The sequence below is a fragment of the Otolemur garnettii genome, unplaced genomic scaffold (genome assembly GCF_000181295.1).
Source record: "Otolemur garnettii isolate 467f Iridium unplaced genomic scaffold, OtoGar3 scaffold00042, whole genome shotgun sequence".
NCBI lineage: Eukaryota > Metazoa > Chordata > Mammalia > Primates > Galagidae > Otolemur > Otolemur garnettii.
The window spans coordinates 5,739,874-5,766,781 of NW_003852437.1; the positions used below are offsets into that span (position 1 = coordinate 5,739,874).

Here is a 26,908-nt window from a genome sequence, read left to right on the forward strand (position 1 = left end):
CTTCTGTTAAACTAGGATGCAGCCAAGAATCTCTGGCAATACAGAGCCCCAGACACCCAGACATTTACTACCTATTAGTCGGAGTTGGCATGGAAGGGAAAACCAATTTGCCTTTCCTGGTCCGTACTGTATTGTCTTACCTCCACAGGATGAACTAACCCAGAAAAGCCAAGGCATCCTAGCAGCATCAGGAAAAGACTTAGCTGAAAAGAATCTCCAAGACCAGCTCTTGCCCTGCTGCTAAACATCAATTCGACTTGTACAATCTCCCTGGTAACAGAGTACAGTATCATCCAGGCAGTCTGAAAGTTCTGTCCTATAATTCAAATACGGGGTAGGAGGTCTCAGCACGGCGTTCTCCATTCAGTTCCTCCAGGCCTTGTCTTTTGTCCTCCATCCTCCCTGACCACACACCTGAGCTCTGTCCCATTTATATTCTGCTGAAATTCTCCAAGTGGAACAGAATGGAACTAAGATACCTAGAAAAGCCCTGGGCCTGATTCATCAGGCCTTAATAATCAAAAGAGTGCGGACACAGGAATGTCAGAACTTTGTGTAATTCAAATCAGGATAAGCTACAGGAGAAAGTCTACTGAAGGAAACAATTTTAAAAAGGAAACAAGAGTCTTGACAGTTTCTCTGTCTAAATTAAAAGTTTCATCTCACCAAACAAGATCTATCAGTAGGGTGAACAATGGATATATATACACGTATGTATCAGAAAGACTCCAAATCACAATGCCTTAGAGCACGGATCAGAAAGCTATGGCCTAGGGGCCAGATCCCAGCTTGCCACCTGTTTTTTATGTTTAAAATTTCATTTGAGCAGAGTCACTCACTTGTTTATGTATTGTCTGTGGCTGCTTTTGCACTGACAGCAGAGTTGAGCAGTTATGACTGAGACCATATGGCCTACAAATATCCTAAAGTATTTATTATCTGGCCCATTACAGACAAAGTTTACTAACCAATGCCTTGGAGTGTTGATTTATTTTTCTCTTATGTAAATAAGTCCAGGGAGCAGGAGTGCAGGATTAGTAGTGCCATCTGCAAACCGACTCATTCCACCTGTTTGCTAGGACATCCTAGCTTGTGTCTCCCATTCTCTATGTCATTTCATGGCCCAAAGTGGCTTCTGGGACTCAGTAGCCACATCTAAATCCTATCTCAAATTCAGGCCAGAATAAATAGAAAAAGTAGTAGGTTAATCGGGGCCTTCCCTGATGAGTCAGGTCTCATTAAACAATCTTCTTGGCAGTTCCATAAAACACTTCTGATTCTATGTTATTTGCCAGAACTTAGTCGTCTGCCATATCTATCTGTAAGGGGCAGCGGGAAATAAAATTTTTGTTCATTTGTTTTATTCCTGGTGGCACATACCCAGCTAAAAATAAGAATCTATTGTTCTGGAGAAAGAAGCACTGAACATTGAGTTGGGCCAGCACCTGTCTTTGCTATAAAACATGACTGAGTGACATCATGATCATAAGGGCTCACAGGTCACCCACACCTTCTTCCATTTGGGGATGAAACATTTAAAGAAAGAAGAATTTGCATCACATATATAACTTCTTTTGTCTGATGTTTAATCATTTGGTGTGCATATAAGCCAGTTATGAATCACTAAGTGATTGATCAATGTATTCATTCAAGAAGACTCTTGATCTTGTACCATTCAAGAAGACTCGCTGAGCACCTACAGTGTTCCAGGCATAGGAGAGGCAAATGGACCTCTAATCCCTGCCCCCCGAGAGTTCCAGGTCACTGAGGGAGACAGACAAGCAAATAAACAACAGTTATCAGGGGTGAGACCCCTCATGGGGAGGAGTAATATTATACCATAGAGAGAACACAGGAAAGGCTTACGGCTTCCGCTGAGCTGAAGAACCGGTTGGGAGGATTTGGGGAGTAAAGAAGCAGGAGCACAGGCCTTCCAGCAGGAGGGGGCAGCAATTACAAATGCATGAGGGAGATCGGGGGAGACTGAGCGTGGAGAGGTGAGTGGTGCACAGGTGTGGTGGGGGGTGGGCAGCGATCACAACCAGAGGGACCTTGGCACTAAGGCACTGGGTTTTACACAGATGGTGCTGAGCAGGCACTGAGGGTTATCAGTTAGTAGTGTCACAGGACCAATCTGTGTTTCTTAAGGATCATTCTAGTCACAGTGCAGATGGTTTGGGTGGGATGGGCAGGTAGGAGGACAGAAGAGAAGACTTTTATTCTGCAACCATGCTTTGGTCCAAGTATGACCTAGTATTATTGCATGAGAAGATCCATTCACCCAACAGCTATCAGTAAAGAGACATAATGGGTAATAGGAACCTAGATTTTATGTAATCTTCATGCCATCCTGAGAAGCCCCATCTTACTGATAGTGAGTTTCTCTTCTCCTTGCTAGATTCTCAATCTCAAGAATTGAAGAATGAATTCAATGACCACAGGTAAGGGAAAGTGATAGTTTATTGAGGGAAGGAAAGCTTCCAATACAGTGGAAGGGGTTCTGAATGGGTTGCCCTTGCAGTTCAGTTGTTTAGGGATTTTTAAGCCTTATTTGATCACCTAAATCTTGCTAGTAAATAGTGATTAGGTTCTTTAAACCTAGCTGGTCTAGTCAATTGGTTTCTTTAACCTAGCTAGCTGGCCTCTGTTGATTGGCCTTTTAAGTGCACTTATTTGGCCAATCCCCTATGGGGTCCTTTCCCCTGGTATATTCTGCCTAGCAACAACCAGTGACCAATGGTTGCACGGGTCATGCAGGCACTCTGTGATGGCCGGAAACCTCCTGCTGGGAACCTTCTGTGCTGTTTGAGGACTGTGCACAACCCCTTATCCCAACCTACTGTTTTCTCTGGACCCCATTTTCCCTGTTCCTGCTTAAAACCTTATGATGCCTATCATTACCAATGAGCTAGATGAGGTTCAGAAATGTTCAGTGACTTACGTAAAATGCCACAGCTAGTGAGCAACAGAGTGGGGGCTGCGATTAAGTTTTGTGATCTCCAGTCCACTGTACTTTGTGTTGCATGTTGACAGCAACACAAATTCCAAACTCAACCTGTCACCCTAAATCCAGTCCAGGCAGCACTATCTGCATGTTTTGGCAGCAACATATCTTGATGGCACTAACTGTAGGAAAACATGGAGGCATTTCCCTTCTGTTATGAGGCAGGATATCAAGAGCATTTTATTAGGCTTTGGCAAAGTCTCTCAATAGGAAAAAAATCAAGCATATATTTTATAACTCTTTTGTTTAATGCTGTAGCAATTATTTAAACTCACAAAGAGCTCTTTCTCTATGATTCCAACTTTCTATTTGACCCATAGTTTATCTTTCATCTTTTGTGAAGAAAGTCATAAGAATTCTCAAAATAGATTTGCTAAAATCTAAAGTCAACTTATTTAATACATTATAATTGTTTTAGCTGCTCTCGTGGATTTTTGTTTTCTCAGAAAGAACTTTCCAGACACCTGTTGTCCTATTCCAACTTTCCTGTTTGAGTTAGAAGTTGCTATCTAACATTCAGTCAAAACACTTAAAAACCTGCATTGGGATCATCAGTTTCCTTGCCTTTTTCTTGACTGTGTGAACTAAAATAAAATATGAAGCCTCTCAGCTGATTGAATGGACTCCCTATTGGGCATGGGGACTCCAGAAATACCCTAAAGCTGATTCACTGTACATGAGAAGGGAGGTCAGACGTGCCTCCCTCATCATGTCCTTCCCTCTTCTTGGACATGTCCTTTGTAAATCATTAATAGGTCTAAGGCCATACAAGAAAAAGCTTAAACCACACCTGCAGATCCTCAATTTACTTCACAGATCATGTGAGTCTGGGTATATGTCTGGTATATGTCCGGTGGTTTGTCTCTTGATTAACACACTTCCTTCCTTAAGTTAAAATATTCCAAGCCTTTTGACAGAGCTTCATTTCTATAACCAATTACAAATGAAACACTCTTTAAACCCACCTATAACCTTTAAGATGCCCTGACTGAAGATGCCCTCCCTTTTCAGATCAAACCAGTGTACACTTTCTATTTACTGACTTATAACTTTACCTGTAATTCCTGTCTCCCTGAAATGTAAACTGTAATCAAACCATAGCCAGACCAATTCTTGGATGTGGCTCTGGGCCATGGTCACACATATTGGCTCAGGTTAAAGGTCTTTGCTTCATGAATTTGCGTGCCATCCTTGTGCAGGGGCCATGCTAATCTTGAGTTTTGGTTCTTTTTAGTTGACAACTACATCCTTCAAGTCAGCAACCGGGTATTTATTTATCTTCACATCTTCAGCATCTTGTGCAGTGACTGGCATGTAATAGCCCACAGTAACTGTTTATAGATGGAGCAACAATGCAGATAAACACATACAATTGTGTTTTAAATGGTACTGTATTGGAATCCTTAGCACATTACAAAAAAAAAAAAAACTTTCCCCATAATTTTACTGCCAAAAAAAAAAAAAAAAGTAAGAAAGAAAGAAAGAAAAAGAAATCAAAAGCTCTAGGAACAACTTTGGGGTTATGGTTTTCTGAGGATCTATTTAGGAGGCCATTTTAGTATTTGTTAAGACTGAGGATCACAGCGCTTTTTCAGAAGTTGATCCAGAGATGGCTGCTTTGTGGTTCCATTTTTTCCCTTGTCATATCTCCCACAGTAAACACTGGCTTTCTAGATTGAGTGTGCCTTAATTTAAAAGCAGAAATCTTACGCTGCTGTCTTATGAGACCAGATGTTATGCTGGGCATATATTCCTTTCCAATTCACTTTGCTTTCTGTTCTCTAATGGTTCTCCACACTGGTACTTCACAGCAGAAAAAGCTCCTAAGCTTTGATCTGAATGGGAGCTAAACTCATGGGACTTACTGCTCACAGACACACACTCATACACTCACACTCAAAAGGGGTCACCTTACAGCACCAAGTATTCATTTTATGTTTCAGTTGTAAAGTCTGAGTGAGGTGTAACTATAAAGTAGTGAGAAATTCTGACCAACTACATGGTAGCTCAGAACTCATGGTCTGGAAGCCGTCACCTTAGCCATCATCTTATCCACACCCTGACGCTGTGTCGTAAGTCTCCCACAGCTCTTTCACTCTGACTTTTCCTTGGTTCCTTCCTTTTGCTTAGTTTAGGTCAGTTTCTGCTCTTTCTCTTTTCTTTCTTTTTTTTTTCGAAATAGAATCTTACTTTATCACCCTCAGTAGAGTGCCATGGTGTCACAGCTCATAGCAACCTCCAACTCCTGGGCCTAGAAGATTCTCTTGCCTCAGCCTCCCTAGTAGCTGGGACTACAGGCGCCCACCACAACACCTGGCTATTTTTTGTTGCAGTTTGGTCAGGGCCAGGTTTGAACCCGCCACCCTCAGTATATGGGGCCAGCGCCCTACCCACTGAGCCACAGGCACTGCCCTGCTCTTCCTCTTTTCTTCTGGTCTTGAACCAATAGTCCAAAGATCTCCAGAATTCAAGAAGCCAGAAGTAACAGTTTGCTGGGAAGAACAAGGTGGAAAACCCAAAATAAGCCTTGTGCCACCTCTGAGTGCTACAAAGGGAGACTGAAGGTCTGCCTGGGAGAGGGGGACAGGGGAAGGACTGGGACTGGCTGAATTGAGAAAATGATAACCACAGCACTTTAAAGATTGTCTGTGTAGTATTGTAGATTTCTGAAAAGGTAGAGAGAAGAATGGACTGGAAGTATTAGGTAATATCATTGTCTTCAAGGAATTGGAATTACTGGTAGGTTACCAGTGCTTCTCAGCCTACAGAAATTTTGCTTTCAAGGGGACACTCAGTCATGTCTGGAGACATTTTTGGCTGTCACAAGTTGTGATAGGAAGGGTTGTTACTAGTGGAAAGAGGCCAGGGATGTCACCAAACAGCCTACAAAGCACAGGACAGACCCCTGTCCCCACCAACAGGAAAGCTTCCAAAAGCAAACAAAGGATCAAAACTGTTTGCACACTACCAAACTAGGAGAAAAAGAAGCATAAACAGACCTTGACCTCTACCTTGCAGAAGCTTAGAATTTTAAGAATTTTCTTCTTTGTAGTATAATGAACATGAAATGATGTTTACTAGTATTTTTAGGCAAAAGGCATTGAGGCCTTAGCAGGATATGCATTTCTGCAGCAGTGATTTCTTTTCACAGTAAGTGTTCTACCCAATTTCTCTGTGATGTCCAGTTTCCTCACTGTAGTTATTATTATTGGTAATTTCCTTTTATTGACTGCTGCTAAAAATTGATTTATGGCACCACGGTAGGTCAACCTAAGGAACAGATGAAACGGTGCTCTGTGGTTGGACGCCACCCGTCCTCTTCAAGCGTAAGAACAACTTCTTGGCAGTTGTACAGCCTTCCTATCATGGGGTTCTCTCAAGTACAAAGAGGGCTCAAAGTTAATTGTTTCATAATTGAAGTTTCCTGAAGCTTGACTGTGTCTGTGCGTCCACTACCCCTCCAGGGTCCCCATCTTGCATTAATGTTTGTTTTTCCCTCATTATTTTCTATGTGTACATCTTGTGGAAGCCCCAGGGAGAGAGGGATGACTTCTAATCGTTCATTCGTGTAGACAATTATCCACTTGATGTTGGAAAACACGCAGGGATCACCAGTACACTCTAAGCTCTGCCCCCAGCCTCTGGGATCCAGCAGGGAACGTGATGGCAAGGCCCTGCCCTCCTGGAGGGGACATTCATGAGTGTGGCAGGAGACAGTAGGAAATACACAAGGTAATGAACAAAGCCATTTCTGACATTGGTATAGAAGACATAGTGCCACCGTCGTATTAGTTTTCTGTGGCTGCTGTAACAAATCGCCATAAACTTGGTAGCCTAACCCAGCAGATTTATTGTCTTAGAGTAGTGGAGGTAAGCTGTCTGACCAAGGTCTCACTGGCTAAAACCAGGGTGTTGCCCAGGCTGCATTCCTTCTGGAGGCTCTAGGGGAGAATTCATTTTCTTGCCTTTTCCAGTATCTAGAAAGGTCCCATATGGCTTGGCTTTAGAACAAACAGTGGCCAGACGAGTTTGACTTCATCACTTTGCTCTCACATTCACTTCTTTCCTCCTCTCTTCCACGTCTGAAGAACCCTCACGTTCACCCTGGGCCTGCTCAGATAATCCAGTGCAATCTCCTAACCCTGTCCTCCGCTGGGTAACACTGTTGCTATGTCACACAACATAGTTACAAGTGTGGGGGAATGAGGACTCAGTTGGGGAACATTAGTCTGCCTTCTACAATGATATAATGGGTCATAGTAATTTCAGTGCCCTGCTCAATACCTACATAGAATAGTTGTTCAGTAAATGCAGTACCTGGTAAGTAGATCAGAACTAGATACATTTGCTTCTTGTCAAATAACAGGCATGTTTTCTTCATTGCATGAACTTCAAGGGTGAGGTGGTTTCAGCCAATTTTCTAGGTTAATGAAGTTACCCCAAAGCAGAGAGAGGCTTAGGGGCCCTGTCACACCAGGCCTCAGAGGGGGGCCTCTCTGCCTTTTTCTTGCTTCTCCTCTGGGCTGGCTCCTGCACGAGGCTTGTGTAGGACCCACAGTCGTGATCTTCCCCTCACCTCCTCTCGGCAGCTGCCTGCGATGCTCCACCACCCCAATTTCTGTCAGCTGCAGCAATTTTCTTGAATTATAAAAGGAGATTTTTTTTTTTTTAAAGGATCCTAGGAGATCGTTTTCTAGATAAGGAAACTGAATTTTAGAATAGCTAGGGAAAACATCTAAAATGGTTTAGAAAGACTTTTGATGGGTGACGTGTACGATTAGACAGGTTTACAGGGTTTCTTTTATGCAATATGAATATGGTGAGTTTAATTTTTAATTCTGGCAGCGTTCCTTGATTTTACAATGCCACTATTTTGCTGGATGTCTCTGACAAATGTGATTCTTCCTCCTTACTAAATTATAGCCTTCTGTTTCTTTAAATGTCTCATGAGCATCAAGCCTTGACAGCCTGATGAGACTGAGTATCACTGACCCATCCTGCCCCAGGTTATGTAACAGACCTGGCTGCATGAGTGTCAACCTGCCTCCTTTGTGTCCACCCCCTGCTCTGACCATGTTCTCTCCATGCAACTGCAAGCTCTCAAGAGAGAGGGAGGAAGTGGCCCAGCGCTCTTATTTTGCTCGTACTTCTACACAGTGGCCATGGAGGTCTGTGCGCGAAATTGCTGAGATAGATCATTTAATCAAGAGTGCTGCTTAAAAATACTACAGAAACCTATAATTCTAGCAGTCTGGTAGACTGAGGCAGGTGGATTGCTTAGCTCATGAGTTCGAGACTAGCCTGAGCAACAGCAAGACCCCTGTCTCTAAAAATAGCTGAGCGTTATGGCAGGCACCTGTAGTCCAAGCCACTTCAGAGGCTGAGGCAGGACAATTGCTTGAGCCCTAGAATTAGAGGTTGCTGTGAGCTGTGACGCCACCGCACTCTACTGAGGGTGACAAAGTGAGACTCTGTCTCAAAAAAAAAAATACTGTAGAAAAATAATTATATTTCCCAGTTTGCTTTTACTTGTGCAAGAGGTGATGGACTATGTCCATTAGAAAGACTTTAGAGTTCATTTTTTCATGAGTAACACAAAGGCACATTGGAACATTCGAGGTTGGGCTTGCTTCTGTGAAGACCAACACCTTGCAGCGCTTCCCTTAGCGAGCTTTCTCCAGATGGCATCTCAGCTCACGTTACCATATTGAGTTAGAGCTAATTAGAAATTGCCCTTCATCCAGACATTTTCATTTCTCCATAGAATGACCACTAACAGCTCTCATCTAGAAGAGGGAAAAGCAAGTCTGAGATACCCCCAATTAAAGACCTGACTCTACTGACTGAAATTCTAAGGGGAACAAACCTTTTAGGCAAAATGAATGTGTGGGCAAGGTAATGTTTATGCTTAGCAAAATGAGCTGTGAAAACCCGGACCTTTATTTTCAGTGTTTCCTCTCTAACTTTTCCTTAAATCTACTCTAAGGATTAACTATCAGCAGAGCCCCATTTATTTTATATTCTACGCCTATTTGGAATCTGAGAGCAAAGAAGAACTCACCTTCTTTGGCCAAAAATTTGAGTTGCCTGAGTTTTCATTTTGCTATAGGAGCCGAAAGAACCAGAACTAGGCTCACCTTTCTCCATGGGTATGAATCTAGTTAATTACACTGTATTTATGACATGGATTGGAAAGAGTAGTGTGTGTATGTGTGTTTTGTGTGTGTTTGTGCGTGTGCACCCACAAGCGTGCATGGTGTAATGATTACGGGAAATCTAAATTGAAACTTTGCTACATGGAGCTATAATGTTCACTTAGATAATTGCTTTTTGTAAACATAGTTTCCTACAAAGCCTTAGCTTGCTGCTATGGAAGCAATGACATTAACAGAAATAACAGCGGTGCCACAAATCTTCAGGGATTTTTTTTTTTAATGGAAAGGAAAATTCTAAAACTAAAAATATACTTTTTATTTGCAACTATGGGAATACAAACACCAGAAAAACACAAGAGGACTGTATAATTGGGACATGGAAGGTATTCTATCTGGTGGTTTTAGCAAAGGACAGTCATGGGATGGGATCTAAATCTTAGTTCATAGCAACTGGGGCAGAAGAGAAAAAAACTGGATTCAGAAAGAGTAGATATGGATATACTATGGTAGGGGGTGATGAATCTTCCCCCCAAGACTTGTTCCTCCACATACTCAATGCACCACTCTTAGGGAGCAGGAGCACATCCTCCGGTACCTCCCAAGCTTATGTGATTTATGACATCCTTAGTCCCCAGACAACCACCCACCACAGAGACTTCATCCCCTCCCTTAATAGTTAATTGTCAATCTCAAACATTTATTTTATACAGTCCATTAAGAAAAGGTCCACATCTCTAAGAGAAATATCCTCTTTTTTAATCTCACCTCTCAAATACCAACACCAGTTGGACTTTTGAAGACATGTTATTAAAATCAGTGGCCTGGCTCATTTAAATTGGCCTCTATTAGCACTATTAGCAAAAACCATGAAATGGTTTTCTGCATGCTTGAACTTAATGATCTTATGATTATAGCTGTAAATTATTTATATCAAAATGCTGATTCATAAAACTTAGTTACAGAAAAATTTGCTTTCATTTAAAGAGCTCTATACTTTGCTTTCTTTTCTTTCTTTCTTTTTTTTTTTTGTATCTTTTGCTTTCTTCTTGATCTTAGAAGTAGTGGAGGGGAAAAGGGGAAATACTACTTTCTATAGTTTAAATCCAGGGTGAGGCTGTGGTAGACCTGCACCCCCCCCCCAAGCAAAGACTTGCCTCTGTTTCAACAATATCCCTGGAATATGAAAAAGAGTAGAGTTGGACTTAATGCTTTTTTGTCAGTAGACCGGCAGCACCATCTTCATTTATAAAGTGGAGCACACTGCACCAAGGATATTTTTATTCCCTTAAATTTTATATCAGCTAACTGATTTAGAAAAATATTATCCAAGATTTTCGTAATACGGAAAGTGTGACCATTAAAGATTAAAAACTACCTTGAGAATGAAAAGTCATTACTTTAAATAGATCCAGAATGACCCCAAGCCAGAGTGACATCAGCACTGCATTGTAGAAAGTCACCTGCCAGCCATGTACAATGAACAGTGACTGATTCAATTTTAATTTTTGCAGCTTGAGCCATGTCACACATGTGGGTGTGTTAGCCTTCAATGACCTTTCAAATCTGAAAATATGACTCTCCAAGCACTAGAGCAAGTGGAAACTTAAAGAGAAAGAGAGAGGTCATGGAATAACACAGTCATAATTTCTTGGTCATTTAAAAGTACAGATTCAATAAATAAACAGATATAGATGATTTCTAACGATTTTGGGGGGAATAAAATTATATAACAATTACGTGGTATTTCCATTGGCAAGTCCATCAAAAGTTGCTCCCTTGATCACTTCTGCTATCCATAAATTCTCATGGCTGATGCTATTTTTTTTTTTTGTCCTGTAATCTGTAAATCTGTATTTTATTTAAAAACTTCAGTTTGGGGAATTCTTTGATGCTGGCTGAAAGACCTCATGTATGCCCTGGGGTGTTGTAATAGCACAATAATGCAATATTACATTAATCAATGGCACCACAGACATACACTATTTTAAAAAGAAAACAACTGCAAAATCTACATCAGTGGTGTATGGGCAAGTGAGATTTTGACTTGGCAAAATGTCACATTCCAAATTTAGTTATCCTGAAACAAATCCAATTTGTATGCTTTATATCAACAGCAGAAAACCCTGATTGAACAAAGGTATTTATGTATCCATCATTTATCACCAGAATATATAATGCTAAAAGAATGAGACAGAAAGCCAAAGAGAAACATTCCTTTAAAACTAATAAGCAAGCTTCTAAAGATACTTATCAAAAGGATTAATACAAGTAAAACTGCATAAATCAACCCAATCAAACAGCTCTGTGTATACAACAGAGGCCAAGGCCACTGCAGCTTTGAATACCTGCCAGACGGTCACCCTCCTGTGGCTCTGTCTTTCATCCAGAAGGGGATTGCAAGAGATCATCTGGATAATTTGTAGCAAGCAGATTTCATGATTTGCTACTCCAGCCTCAGTCCACGGCTGGTGTGTTCTAGTCTTTGAACGCGGAATGGGAATGAGTCATGGAAGGGCTTATCTTCTAGGGAGGTCAACATACCTGCCCCACCACGGACTACACCAGAGTTTGGTGTGTTACATGTGTTCAGTACACAAAGAACACTGAACATCTCAGTCCCAAATCTGCAGACAGTGCTTTCAGACAGAAGTCTGTGTAAGACACACTTGGTGAAACTAGGGAAGACATACTATCAGAATGAGAAAACAACCAGAGGTAAAAGAACTTTTCATTTATATGAAACTCCTTGTCCACTAACTAGCCTTGGGCTCCTTAAGCTTTCTGTAAATAACTCCTTCCAATTTCCCTTGTCTTCATCTCAAAGCTCCTATCTTCAAATGCTGGAATGCCTTTTCTTTGTTTTCATCTCCAAGGCAGACATGTCTGCCCACCATTCTAACGATAATCTTTCCCCCCCTACTCTCAGTTTGGACTCTCCAAATTGTTTAGCATCCTGTTCTCTCAACTGCTCTATGGGATATTAAGGACAGCTATAAATTCTTTGCTCCTCCTCCCACTAAGAGGTGCATGTAGTTCTTCTCCTCAAATCTGAGATGATCCTAGGGATGCAATAGGGCGTGGAAGTAATGTTCTTGGCTTCTGAGGCTAGGTCTTCAAAAGCCTTGAAGTTTCTCCCAGCTCCTTGGAATGTTGCTCTGGGAAGTATGAGGTACCAATAAGAAGACAGGCTAAGCTGGGCACGGTGGCTCATGCCTATAATCCTACCACTCTGAGAAGCCAAGGAGGGTGGATCACCTGAGCTCATAGGTTCAAGAACAGCCTGAGCCAGAGTGAGACCTCGTCTCTAAAAATAGCTGGGCATTGTGGCAGGAGCCTGTAGTCCCAGCTACTTGGGAGGCTGAGGCAAGAGAATCACTTATGCCCAAGAGTTTGAGGTTGCTGTGAGCTGTGATGCTATGGTACTCTACTGAAGGTGACAAAGTGAGACTCTGTCACAAAAAAAAAAAAAAAAAAAAAAAAGGCTACCCTGAGACACTGGAGAGGCCACAGCTAGGTGTTCTGGTTAACTGTTTCTCCTAGACACAGCCTGGTAGCCATGGGAGACCAGGTCAGCTGAAGACCACTAAGTGACCTCTATTGATAACATGTGGAACAGAAGAATCACATTGCTGAGCACTGTCTTAATTCCAGGCCTACAAAATCCTGAGCTATAATAAAATGATTGTTAGTTAAAGCCACTAAATTTGGGGGTAGTATGTTATGCAACAAGAGGTCTTGAAATAGAACCCTCTCTAACTTCTAGGGTTTTTTTTAAACTAATTTCTGTCCTTCTCTTTACAGATCTAGTCACATCTTCCCAGTGTTAAATTCTTCCCTCAGTCCTGTTATACTATACGACAGAAACCTCCCTCCCTCAGCAGTAACCATCTCCAGAAGACTAGTCTATACTCAGTGCCTCCATTTTCTCAATTTCCACTCTTTAAACACAAGTCAATCTGACTTTCACAACTGCCATTCTAAAATGACAGAATTTCAAAGTTGGAATAGACTTGAAAGGCCATAACATATGGCTGTATGTCTTCTTCTGGTTTCCTGTTCAAAAGGTCCCTTCTTAGTAGCAGGTATTTCCACAATGCTCTGTGTATAACATCTCAAGGGACATGATACCTGGTGTCATGAGGAAGTCCTCTCCAATTCTGCACAGCATTCTGCCTCTTTAAAGCTGCCACCCATCAGTCCTAGTTCTCTGGACTCTAAATATAGGAAAAACATTATTTCCTCCCATTTAGGGGTATTTGCAATAATCTAGGTAAGACATAGACTAGGCAGTAGAGATGGAAAAAAGAGAATTCCTCATACATTTCTTCTGGTCTAAGACATTTTAATGTTACTGATATCTGTGTGCATCTTAAGACTGATGTGCAAAGTCAAAAGATGTATTCCATAATTGCCTTTTGTCTTTCTAGACTATAATTTAACTTAGGTCTCCATTTGGTTGTGGGAAATGTCCAATCAGGATTTCACCTCTTCTTCTCCTTTTCTGAGATGATATCTAAATTCTAAAAAGGCCCACATGTAGCAAGGCATCTAGGAAAGACATCTGCCCACACTGCTTTTGCTGCTGACTGTTTCTATTTCCATAATCTCCAACAGAGAGAATTCCACACTGAATCTGCTGATGGTATCCCCTTATTAGGTCATCAAAGCCCTCTGACCCTTCCTAGGGCAGCTGCTGGGGACATGACTTTTAAGATGTTTTCCAGGTTGCCTGGACACCTCGACTGGACATGGCTGCTTTCCCATTCCACTGCTGTGCTGCTTGCTTTCTCTCTTAGGGACCAGTGCTCTAGAAATCAAGTCCAGGGCCTCTGTACTCTGGGATTTCCCCCAAACACTTGTAGAGTTTCCATGATCTCCCATCTCCAGGAGCACCAGGGCATGGAATACTTTCCCAGGGTCCCTCAGCATGTAAACTGCAGATTCTCTTGCTGCCAAGTAGCTAACACACTATCTCCTTTGGGACACAAAGCTTCTCTGACATCACCCCTCATTCTCTCCAACTCTACTGTTGATGTGATAATTGTCAGGCTTTGGATTTTGATATGCAAGGCAAACCTTGCAGAAATATTTTTAAGTTTATCTTTAAAAAAAAATCCTGTCTTGTAATTAAAACAAAACAAAACAGAAAACCAATCCTGGCTCTGATTATCCTTTATGAGTTTCATGGCCCAATTTTAGAAGTCAATAGCCAAGAATTTGCCTGTTTTCTGCAATTACTCTGTCCTTGAGGCTTTAGGAATTGCCAAGAAAGAAAAAAAATTGGTTAAAATTTTAAAAGACAGTCTGACTATAACTGCACTTGATTTTGATACTGCTTATTTCTGAAAACTGTTATTAAATTAAAGTGATGGTACATCTTACGTCAGTGCCCTGAGTAGAGTGTCAGTGGCACAACAGGAATGAAGGAAAAAAGAAATTCAGGGATAGTTTTTTTGTAATGTGGTATAACAGAGTGTTTAACAGAAGAGTTAAATACCCTGGATTTAAACTGTGGCTTTCCATTTACTAACTGCCTGTGCTTCAGTTTCCTTATCGGTTAAATATTAACTCATAGGTAGTTAGGATAACTTCATGTACATATAGCATTTAGGAGAGGGTCTGATACAAAGTAAACATTCAAGTAGCCATTCCAGAAAAACTGTTCCAAAATTGCTTTGAAGTATAGACTAGGCACTGGCATCAGTGCATAGCTTCCCAAGGGGGGGTAACTTGCAGGTGACCATAGCAACAAGGTATGTAGCATTTTTTCTAGGATGAGTCTAAAAAATTGTCTGTCCAATATCATATTATTATCATACATTTGATGTGGGGCAAGTTACTGAAAAGATGTAAGGATGAGTCCATTAATCAAATGAACAACTTGCTATTTCTGGAGGTGGAACTCAAAGCAGGCTCCAATCCTTGTGCATTGCCAGAGAACACAGACTTATATGGCATGGATAAAATAAATGCAAGCCTACTTCAGTTCCATCCTCTTGAGATCTAGTGGGCTGGAAAGGCAAGTATCTCCAGTTCTTGACAAAGAGGAGAATTAAGGCTTACCATTTCTTCACCACTCTGAGCGGAGTCAAAGTGTGGTGGTGATGTCCACACCTGTGAATTTCTAATCTGGCTGAAAGGTGAGCAGCATCTGTGTCTCTCAGATGATGTGTAAGGCGCCTTCTGCTTAAGGGGCTTGCTGGGGCGAGTCCTAATTGTAACCAAGTGTGGTCAGGCTCAGAGCTGGCAGCCCAGTCTAAGTAACCCACAAAATCCTTTAAATATATGTAGCTTAAAGCCAACCACAAATTTAAATTTAAAGCTAGCACTGCTGCTTAAGTCAAACTGCTATGTTGCAATGAAGTTATACCAGAAAGATTTATTTTTAAGGCCTACAAACTTCAGCTACTTTAGGGAACAGTCCAGAGACCAAAGAATATTTCATCATAAAGCAGTAATTTCTTGGGCTTCCTAACAGAACTGTTGTATGGATGCTTTGCAAACTAAATGATTCACTTTACCTGCCTGACCAGCAAGGTAGATAGTGGGGATTAATATTGACTGAGACGGAGAACAAATTTGGGAGGGATGTGGGAGTCCAGATTTTAGTTTTAGATGGTTACATAGAAATGTCCGTGAGAAACCCATGAGAGATATTAGGTTGATCCAGAAGTGTAATGAGATAGAAAGGTGGGAGCTTTGCTGACTGTCCAGGAGAGACTGTAGGAAGACAGGAGAGTTGAGCAGTGGTTCCCAGGCACCACAGTGTGTGAGTGTTCAGTAGAGGAGAAACGTGCAAAAACAGAGAAGGAGCAGCTGGAAAAACAAACAAACAAACAAACAAACAAACAAACAGAGGCCAGGAAGAAAGAGTTCCAACGAAGACGGGTGCCTGGTAGGTCAAACACTGAACAATCAAGTTAAGGGAGAAATAAAAAGTTTATGGAATCAGTCACCATGGTTGTCACTGATAACTCGGTTTCAGTAGAGCAGCAAAGTGGAATTCTGACTCAGCCTGTCAAAGAGGGAATGGGAGTGGGCAGTGAAAAGCAGTCCTGGGGTGACTACTCCTTGGAGGGGCTTAGGCTGAAGGAGAAAGGAGAGATAAGGTAAAGATAAGTAGTCTCTGTAGGGATAAGGAAGCCTGAGAATTCCTAAGGGAGGAAGGAAAGAATTGATCTTGTTACATCATAAGATCTTTGTGTGTGTGTGTGAGAGAGAGAGAGAGAGACAGAGTCCCATTCTGGTGCCCTGAGTAGAGTGTCACGGCATCATAGGTCACAGCAACCTCAAGCTCTGGGTCTCAATCAACCCTCTTGCCTCGGGTTTTCTATTTTTAGTAGAGACAGGGTCTCACTCTCACTCAGGTTGGTTTTGAACTCTTAAGCTCAAGCAATCCACAAGCCTTGGCCTCCCAGAGTGCTAGGATTACAGGCCTGAGCCACCTCACCCAGCCTCTTCATAGTACCTTTAATATCACCTGAAACCATCATCATTTTCACAATGATGTTGTCATAATTCCTATCCTCCACTCTAATAAAATTGACTTTAAAGAACCCCTTTCCCTGTTCTCTTTAGTAGTAAACCCATCAGCTACCTATAGCTTCAAGTAGCAACTTCAGTAGGTGCCTACCACACTAACCTCTCTTGGTGCTCCAACACATATTTTGAGATGAACATCTTGAGTCTCACCACTGTCTCCAAACTACCTATTCCTATAAAAAGTATCAATTTTCTCAGTCAGATGCTCTTTACTTCCTGATTTCTTTTAATGGGACATCCAGATACTCACACTCAAAACCACATGGCCCTCTCCTGTCCCCAGGAAACTGTTTCATGTTCTCTGGCATGGAGCCTTTCTCTTGGTGGTCCCCTGGCCTGAACACTCTCCCTACCACTTCCATCAGCCAAAAGCTTATCCTCCCTTTAATGCTCATATGGCCAATCCAGGAAACTTTCCCTGATTCTTCCAATTTGATATGATCTCCTTACATTTAAGCCTTCTTGTACATTTCTCTTAAATCGGATTTACTTGAGTGACTGTTGCATCTGCCTGATTAGAGTCTGAATGTGCTGCGAGGAGCCTCATCTCACTATTTTTGTGTCCCTTTCATCACTAGATGCAGTGGCCACTCACCAAAGTTTTGCTTAATTAATTCAAAAGCAAATTGTTAATGAATTCTTTAGATGAAAATGAGCTTTTGGGGTGTATGCGTGCAGAGTAAATGATACACTGGAAACTTATTTAACTGAAGTACAGAAATGAGCTCATATGAATATCAAAGCTCAGCCAGAAATTATTTTTTATTTCTTGGAACAAGTACTTATTTAACGTTTTATTATGAAATATTTCAAATATACATAAAAATGGAAACAATAGCATAATAAACTTCAAGAGCCCCTTATCCGGCTTCAACAACTCACAACATTTTCCCAATTTAATTTCATGTATTCATCAATCATCTCCCCTTCCCATTTTTTTCCTGGAGTAATTTAAAGCAAATCCAGACATCATGTCATTTCACTTACATATACCTCACTAAATATCTCTACCAGATGAAGATCTGTTTTATAATTTAATCATCCATCAAGCCTAATAAAATTAATTCTAATCACTTAATACGATTTCATATCTAGTCTTTGTTCAAATGTTCTCAATTTGTTGCAATCATTTTATTTGGAGAATATTGATTTAATGGTTATATAGCTTATTTTAAAGCAATTTAGCGGAAGTAACTAACTCTTGATACTTTTAGCATATGCACTAGACGAGGTTGAGGAGATCTTCAATTTCTGAACTGCTTCGTTTCCTCGATTCATTTCCTTCTCTTTTCTGCTACTGTAGTTTGGATCTTTTGGTGAGCATGTTTATCAAAGATTGGATTGAGAAAGGAAAGAAGGTGCGGCAAAGGCTGGTATTTATCCCACGGCCCTGCACTTCCCCTTTGTCTACAAGAATAGAAGTTTTGGCACTTAGAGATGGTATTTCCTGGACTCACTTGCAGTCACATGCCCATGCAACCATGTAACTTTTGGGAGCAAAAGTGATACCTGTAATCTTTGGGGCAGGCCCTTAACTATAAGGAAGTGATACCTTAAGATAGAAGGTAAAACTCACCAATGTCAGTTTTCCAATTTTCTAACAACTGAATGAGAGTTTCTGTTCTCAACATCACACATAATTAAATGTTGTTTGCCTATGTTTCCAATTATTACTGGCGGTCATTCTCCTGGAGCTTGGTGATCCAATAACTTTAACTAAGCTTATACCTTGGAAAGCAACAAAGTAACAAGTCTGGCTGGGTTTGGTTCACACCACTTTTCTTGGAATCCTCCCTCGCTACTCCCTAGCTATGAAAAAGCTAAGACTAAATTACTTAAACTATGTCGCATATGACACTTTAAAAATCTGCAAAATGGGAATGATAGCAACTCCCAGAAGATTAATTACAGAGTGTAAATAAGGGTGTGATATTAGAAGAGTACAGTTCTTGGTATGTAGAAGTATCCAGAAAAGGCGAATTCCTTTTCTTTTGGTTCCCTGTGTGCATAGATCATAAGGGTCTGATAATTTTCCAAATATCTGCAATTGCTGTAGCCATTCAAGTCTCTAGGCTTAGCTAAAACAGCCAAGTTTTTTTTTTTTTTTTTCAAATCACTGAACACTGATAAGGGAGCCTGAGTTTTACAATGCCAATTTCTTTTTAAAGGCTGTGAAAGAAGCTGTGGGACATACTTGTGAATAAAAAATACAGACCTCTTCCCCAGAATTATGTGGCCTACTTAGAAGAAATGTCGATAAGCAATGTATTGGTTTGGGTACCGCTGGCTGGTATAACACAAAACCCTCACCTCAGATGTTCCTAACCTACAGGGAGGCTCTGTCCCACACTATTATTCAAGGTTTCAGGCTGGCAGAGTTACCAACCAGCCTGGAAACAAGAGATGGGAGGATCAAGCAGGAGGCTTCTGGGCCAGACCTGCAAGTGATTAAGAAATGTCCATTCACATTCCACCATCCCATGATTCTCACAGCCAGCCCTGACTGAAAGGGATGCTGGGAAATGTATTCTTGCCCAGAACTCGGGAAGAAGGGGAACAAGTGTTGGCATCAGTTAACAGTCTGTGCCATTAGCCGTCAGCCTGAAATTTAATGTAATGAACTACTTTGTTCAGTTTCAGCTCAAGTAGCAAGAGCATACACTGAGAAAAGCTCACTCAAAATCTTAACTAACAGTGCACCCCCAAAACCCTCTGTGATGCAAAAAACAAATTTAATAATTTTTTAAAGAACTAATCAGAAACAAATTTTCCGAACATCTCAAAGTGACTTCAGTCAGTAAAAATAATTACTCTAAAAAAAGTTTTAATGTAAGAAATTATTTTGATTAGAAAAAGAGTCCAGCCTTGGATTATTTTCCTAAGGGAAAATAATAAGCCCTTGGTTTAGGGAAACATTTGAACTCCTAAGGAATTGCTCCGAGTCATTACCATCACGTTGTCTTTCCTAAATAATGATGTCCTAGTTACTGGATCAACAGCACACAGGTGGCCCAGAAACCACACACACATTCATCACAGCCTCGTCAAGACTCTCTGAGATACACAATGAAACTTTCTAAGAGGCTGCAGACTATTATGTTTCACTATAATGATATTTCCAGAAATCAAGGGAATTACACATTAATAAAGCAATGAAACTATGCAGGTAACCATGACAACTGCTACAGATGCAATAACATTTTATGCTCCTGAAGAGTTTTTTCCCTTTTTTTTTTTTTTTATTGCAAGTAAGATCAGAGAAATTATGAGAAAGAACTGAAAAGCATTTCTGTCTCATCTGTTTGCTTAGACCTCCAAAGACGTCATGGGCACGCAGAGCACATTATCCCAAAACACAGTAGTCCCCCAAAAGGCCCCTCCTGTTTCCTAGATGCATAATATTCTTGAGAAATGGTCAATGCCTGGAGCCCATAGGCCAACGCCTTTAAGTGACATCTGGTAAGAGAACTATTCCACTAAGTTGAGTCCAGTTTCATGTTTTTTAAAATACATCTCTCATTTTGAATCCTCACAAAAACAAATGGTTGATTCTAGTGGCCTGCCCATGGAAATTTCTGAAGGCTCTTAAAAAACTAAATGAGATTTCAGAAAATGTTAAAGAAAAGACATATAATCTAAGTCATGCAGCCAGCCTTCCAATTTATCAAATCATGGAGGGGAGGTTATTTTGTTTTGTTTTGTTTTTTGCTTTTGTTGCTTCTGATGTGCTGGCAAGTGGGAAGGACTAAAGTTTCTCTTCCACCCCTCCCAAGAATTGTGAAAAACAAGGAAGTTCTTTTTTTTTTTTTTACCATTTTCCTGTAAATTCTGTGATGATTTCTCCTTTTTATTTATAGATTAACATTCAGATCAATGTAGAACAGAATTATTCTGGATGACAGTACATTAAGCAGTGGAAAGAACAGCAAAGGCCACTACCACGCGGCCCGGGAAAGTTCTGCCCTTGCTAAATAAGGGCACAGGCCAGAAACAGCACCCCTTTCATAGGGAGGGTCACACGGAGCCAAAGCTGGGAGGGGAAATTATCTGTCCCTCACACACTGTTGCTCAATCTGCCCTTGCTTCTGGCGCAAGTAAAAGATGAAGCAATCTTCTTTCACCTAAAACAAGTCACATTGATGAGATTTTTAGTTGCTTTATGCCTCTTAGGCAGCTCTTCTGTTGTCTGGAGTTTCCCCTTGAAGTCACTTTGGCATTTAGAAGTATCCATGCCCGCGGCTGTCCTTATGTGATCAGACCTCTGGGTGTCCAAGATGTCACTGACCCTCCATCTTCTGGAAGTGCTCTCCTCAGCAGTCCTGGCCGCCTTATCCCTGAGACACTTGCCTATGCCAATGAGAGAGCTCCTTCCCAGTCCCCTCCATGCCAAGGCCTCATTCTTAGCCTTATTCTCTTCCTTACTAAATCCAGGCTGTGCTTGTCAAATCTTCCTCTTACCCCTGGAAAAGGAAGCTGGTCTGACCTCATCTTACTCCCTGCTTAAAACCCGTCAGTTACTCCCCAAAGTCATGAGAAAAAAATTGAGTCAACTATCCTTTTTTTCTCATCTCTCGAATGTGAAAACTGAATCATTGCACTTGTATGAAACTTTGCCAGGATTCTTCTTTCCTAAAAGACAAAACCTAAACTAATCTTCTCACTTCCAGATATATCCAATTATTCTGAGTTCCCCAGACTTAGCATCAAAGGGAAATTGTACCCCAAATCATCGTATCCATTCTAAACTCCCAATTTCAGCTCCTTAAAACTGGTCCCCAGAGTACATTTCTCTACCCTTCTTTGCAGCTTGACAGTTTTCCTTGATTGGCTTTTCTTTCTCAGAAGGAACATAGTCAGTCAGTACCCAGAACAGTTCTGAGCACAAGTATGTTAAGTATTTGTTGAGCCAATCTCTATGAGGAAGTTAATCTCTTACTGCAACTCTTTTTTTTTTTTTTTTTGAGACAGAGTGTTGTTCTGTCACTGGAGAAAGAGTACAGTGTATCATCATAGTTCACCACAATCTCAAACTTCTGGGTTCAAGCAATTCTCCTGCCTCAGCCTCCCAAGCAGCTGGGACCATAGGTGTGTGTCACCAGGCCTGGCTAATTTCTTTTTTTAAAATATTATTTGTAGGGATGGGGTCTTTTTATTGCCCAGGCTGGTCTTGAACTACTGAGCTCATGGGATCCTCCCACTTTGGCCTGCTAGAGTGCTAGGATTATAGGCATGGGCCACGGCACCCAGCCATCCCCCCCATTGCGGGCACGAGGCCCACTTCCTAGAGCTCACACAGCAGCACTGCTCACAATGGGCTTCTCATGCTTTCCTGTGTGACTGGACCTTGTTTCTTTGTCATCCTGGTCTGAAGAGGGGCAGATCTGCCCTAAGAGCCTCAGGGTGCTGCTCCCAGGGACAGGGAGGACAGGGAACCTGCTAGGAGGCTGCCTACTGAGAGGCAGTGGGATCAAGCACACATCAGGGTTCTTTAGGGATCCTGGGGTTCCTCAATTCTGGGCCCTCCCCAAATGGCCCTCCCCAGCCCAGAAGGACACAGAAGACCTATGCAACCAGACAACTTGAAATTATAAACAAAAATAAATTAAAGAAATTTATTAGTCAGCTCCTGTCCTCTCAAGTTGTGAGACAGGAGAAGATCTCAGCTATGAAATAGCAGATGGCACATAACCTTTCCCTCCTCTTGGTCAACAGAACAGGGGCCATTCCCTCATAAGTCATTTGCAACTTTGCTCAACCTCTTCTGCATTTTACTGGTCAGACCTGAAGCAATTTATTTCTCATATGTATTCAAGTATATATACTTTTTCTTTCCCTAATTCTTTCTTCCATCTGTTGCTGAATTTTCTCTCTGCAGTAGAAAATTTATTTCCTCACTTTCCACCCAAACCACTTAAGTTCCCTGACACTCAGTTTGTCCTTCTGTGAAATGGGTATGATAATAAGGCCTGAGAACTAAGCACCGCAAGGAGGAGGGACGTGGTGCATGTTGGCTGTGGTCATTGTCCTCCATATTTCATTTTTGAGTGATAAACAGAAGAAAACGTAAGAGCCAAGTCTATTAGATAAAAGGAAAGCACAGTTTTAAGGTGAATTTAACAGATAAAGCCAGAGCCCATCAACTTACTGTCATCCTTAAAATAACCAGAATTGTCCTTCAGAATTGTTACTACGATGAGTTCACAATCAATAGTTACTGCTCACTCCTAAGCGCAAGGCCCTATTCTCAGTTACGCAGAAGACAGGCAAAGAGAGCCTTGAGGAATTTATACTCCAGAAGTCCTATTCCTTTTCTATTTCTGTAATATATATTCTCAGTACTTCTCAGAAGGACAAGGCAGCCTGCAGTAAAAGGCCTAGCGTAGTGAAAATCAAGACAGATGTGAAGAATCAGATACAAATTTGTATTAGGCAGGAAGGAAAGCAAACTGTACTGGGGGCCCCTGGCGGACGGGCTGTGTCAGAGAAGCAGAAGGAGCTTTTGTTAACAGAAAGGAGCACACTGGCCTCAGGAGAGACAATATGGCTTCCGTTATGAAATTCTAGAGGGAGATTATTGCGTGGATTCTTAGACAAAGGATATTGAGTAGTGAAACGTTAGAAAATCTCTTCAGAATGGTTTTGCAGGACAGGCAGCTTGGATTGGCAGGAAGTGTCCGAAGTTGGACAGACTTGGTTGGGACCATCTTAGACACATGTCTTAGCTGCTTTGAGTCTCCTCTGTGAAATGGTGACGGCCCCTCCCCCCTCAGGGTTGCTTAGGGATGAAATGGCATAGCGTTTGTAAGTGGCTGGCTTGGAGCAGGCATTCAGCAAAGACTTATGTCTCCCGCCAAATGCATTCTGTAAGTGTCATCATAGTTCCTTGTACATGTGAATGGACTTTAATATTCACACAATAATTTTTCATAAAAATCAATGAATCACAGGTCATCTATAAATGACATTATTCGATTATTTGGCTCTGCCACTAAATTATAAGCTCCATGAGAGGAATTCTTTCTGTTTTGCCTTCTAGCATAAATGGTAACCGCACCCAATATATCGTGTGTATTCCTGCAATACTGATCGTGGAATGGAAGAAGACACTTTTGCTGAGGACTTACTAATGTGGCCTAAGGGTGCTGCTTTTTCAGGACCAGCTTGCAGTACACAAATGGCTGCAGAGACCCCCAAGACAGCATGCTTGCTGTCCCTCTGACCGAGGCACTCAAATCATACTCTGAGAGGTCTTAAACACCTGCAGACTCCTCAAATTAAACCTGCTTTCCCTCCAGCATCAAGATCCAAGTTAAAAGTGTGAGGCAATTCAACAATTGATTTTCTTGCTTTTATGATTTTTTTTAGATCTACACATTTTCAACCATATAGTCGGCTCTTTATCATTATAAATGCACAATAATTCAGCTGCAAACAGAATGAGGAGAGTTTACGAGCTAGCCTCGAAAATGAATTCCTGCTTATATAACAAAACTTTTGTGTGCAAACATGTTTCCAGTTCCACAAAACTGGCTCACAAATGAGCATGTGAAACCCAAACTCATTTGCACTTCAAGGTTGTCTAAAACATACCAATGAGATACCATGAGATGCCATTAAGTTTTAAAAACATGTAGTCTAAAGTAAAATGTTTTCTTCTCTGCCTCCCTCCTGCCCTCTCTTCTTCCCTTCTTTCCCACCTTTGCATCCCATCCTTCCTTCCATTCTCTTCTCTTCCCATGTGCCCCAAACATAGTTTTTGAAAATCCCCTGTATTCCGAGCCGCTTTGGCAAAAGAAGCTCCAAAAAAGTGTTAACACTATGACTCACTTCATTGTAATTCTGCTTATAAGATTTATGGAAAAGTAATGAGGTCCAAGAAAATAAAATAAAACTTTTAAAATCCCACTGACAAGTAACAACCCTTTCTATAGGAAACAGAGGTATACAAAAGATTTATATTTTATTTTTAAAAATGCAGAGGAAACCCATATCCTTTGTTTACTGCAGTCTTCAATTAGTTACAGACAACTGAACTCCAAACATATTTTCAAGGACTAATGTTAACTGACATATGTATTAGGCTTTAATCTTCCTATAAGTGTTGATATTAATTCATTTTTTCCTGGGATGTTGAGATAATTCTAGTATTTTATTGCTGTAGAAACTTAGACAGAGATGCCATCTTGTAATCAACCTGTAAGAGTTAATTACGGGTTGATTAGGTGCCTGGTTGTGTACATTTACTCAGGATGTCTTTTTGCCACAATCTCTATCCAGCTCAGCTCTAGACATCTCCTGTTTGTGTTCTTCCATTAATAACTTTTTCTGAACCCCAAAGATGCCCGAGAGACCAGTGAATTCAAAGACACTCAAACCCAGCTCAGAACCATGTAAGGGAGCAATTAAAAAATACACATGGTGTCTTGGCCCCATCCCAGAATGAATCCATCAAAAATCTCTGAGTGTGGGACCTAGACCAACTAGGGTTGACCTAGGTCGCATTAACGTGCAACTTCAATGGCATGAAAAGACAAAAGCATCATTAAGGTCTGTATAAATGGGGCTGGCTTTGAAAGGAAAAGAGTTTTCAATGGGGATGTTTCTTTGAACTAGGTGCTAGTATGAAAAAAATGAACATAACATGGAAAAGGTTTGAGAGAGAGTTTTCAATGACGAGGCATGAAAGCAAAGAGTACAAGGCTGTTTGAACACAGGGTGAGAAAGTTCTCACTCAGGGACTTGGAAAGACAGCCTCTGTTCAACTGCAGGAGCCACATCAGGATATGGAATGAAGTTTTTCACAAGAAAATGCTTTACAGTTTATTCACAGACACAAAAATAATCTCATTTGTTTCTAAGGATAGCTTAAAGGTGAAGATATTGCCCGATTACACCGAATAATGTTAAGCTCCCTAATTCTTTCATATCTAAAATGTTTACTGAAAAGATAAATAAAAAACATCACCAGGAGGAGAAAGGCAGTGCTGAGTGCCTGAGGTCGGCAGGACAGCAAAGACACAAGGGGTCCCCACTGGCCAGGCCTTCTCTTTCTATTCTGCCTCTTACCTCCTATGATCTTGTGATCCATGCTGTTAAATACCAGAGGTCATGCTGTTCCTTATGGTTGATGTTCCCTGCTGCCCTTCCTTTTTTTTCCCTGTTATGGTCTGAATATTTTATGTTGTCACAAAATTTGCACGCTGAAACTCTAACCCCCAAGGTTTTAGGAGGCAGACTTTTGGGAGGAGATTAGACCATTGAGGTGGAGCCCTAAATGAGTGGATTAGTGCCCTTATAGAAAAGGCCCAAAGAGATACCTAGCCTCTTCAGTCACATGAAAATACAGGGAGAAATCAATAATCTGCAATCTGGAGGTGGGCCCTTACCAGCACCCTACTGTGCAGGCACCTTGATCTTGAACTTCTCAACCTCTAGAAATGTGAGAAATAAATGTAGATTGTTGATAAGCTACTCAGTTTATGGCATTTTGTTTCAGCAGCCAAAATGGACTAAGACACGTTCTTGCTTTTATTTAAGAAGTTGAGAAGCATTTTGGCAAATACTTTCAATAGATTAGGAAGAAGGCTCTAAGGGAAACTGTGTTCTAACTTTAAAAAAAGTAAATCACCTTTAAGACAGATCAATACATACAGAAAATAAAGTAAGATACTGAAATCTTTCTGATTTTCACGTTAGAACTTTTCAAGGAACTCACCAAACAGTCAATTGGGGTGGAGGGAGTCATAAGCAACTAATTTAGTTATATGATACTTAGCAAACCAAATAAAAAATCATCAAGCTTGATTTCAATATAAATTACTGCATGCAATAACTTTTTCTTTGCAAATACCAGCCTGGTTTTCACATAAGTTACTATATACAACGTGAACAGTTGTGCAAACAACTATAATCTCTAGTTTTGACTTTTAGCTTAGTTGCATGGCTCACTAATGCAACACTACAAAATGACGACTCAGGAAGGTTTGAGCTTATGAGGAAAAAATGCCTTCCTTTTACTCAATCTAGTTTAAACTACAGAGATATCAAATTTCATATTGAAAAATGCAAGATAAAGTAAAAGGGAATGTTCTGGGAAGCTGCTGTTGATAGTATGTTTCCCAGGATTACTTCATGAAGATTGTCAGCATTTTAAAAATAAGAGTGGCCAGAGGGTTTTATTCCTTTCTTTCTTCCTTTCTTTTTTTTT

General features: G+C 41.0%; 1 protein-coding gene and 1 non-coding gene across 3 annotated transcripts in view; both read right to left on the bottom strand.

Annotated features, from left to right (window-relative positions):
* The window catches only part of AIG1 (androgen induced 1), a 257,786-nt gene that overhangs the window by 118,845 nt on the left and 112,033 nt on the right, over positions 1-26,908 (bottom strand). The gene's annotated exons all lie outside the window — the stretch shown is intronic.
* On the bottom strand, positions 4,159-4,260 carry LOC111725512. Its single transcript, XR_002773562.1, has one exon. It is a non-coding gene; the product is annotated as a U6 spliceosomal RNA (small nuclear RNA).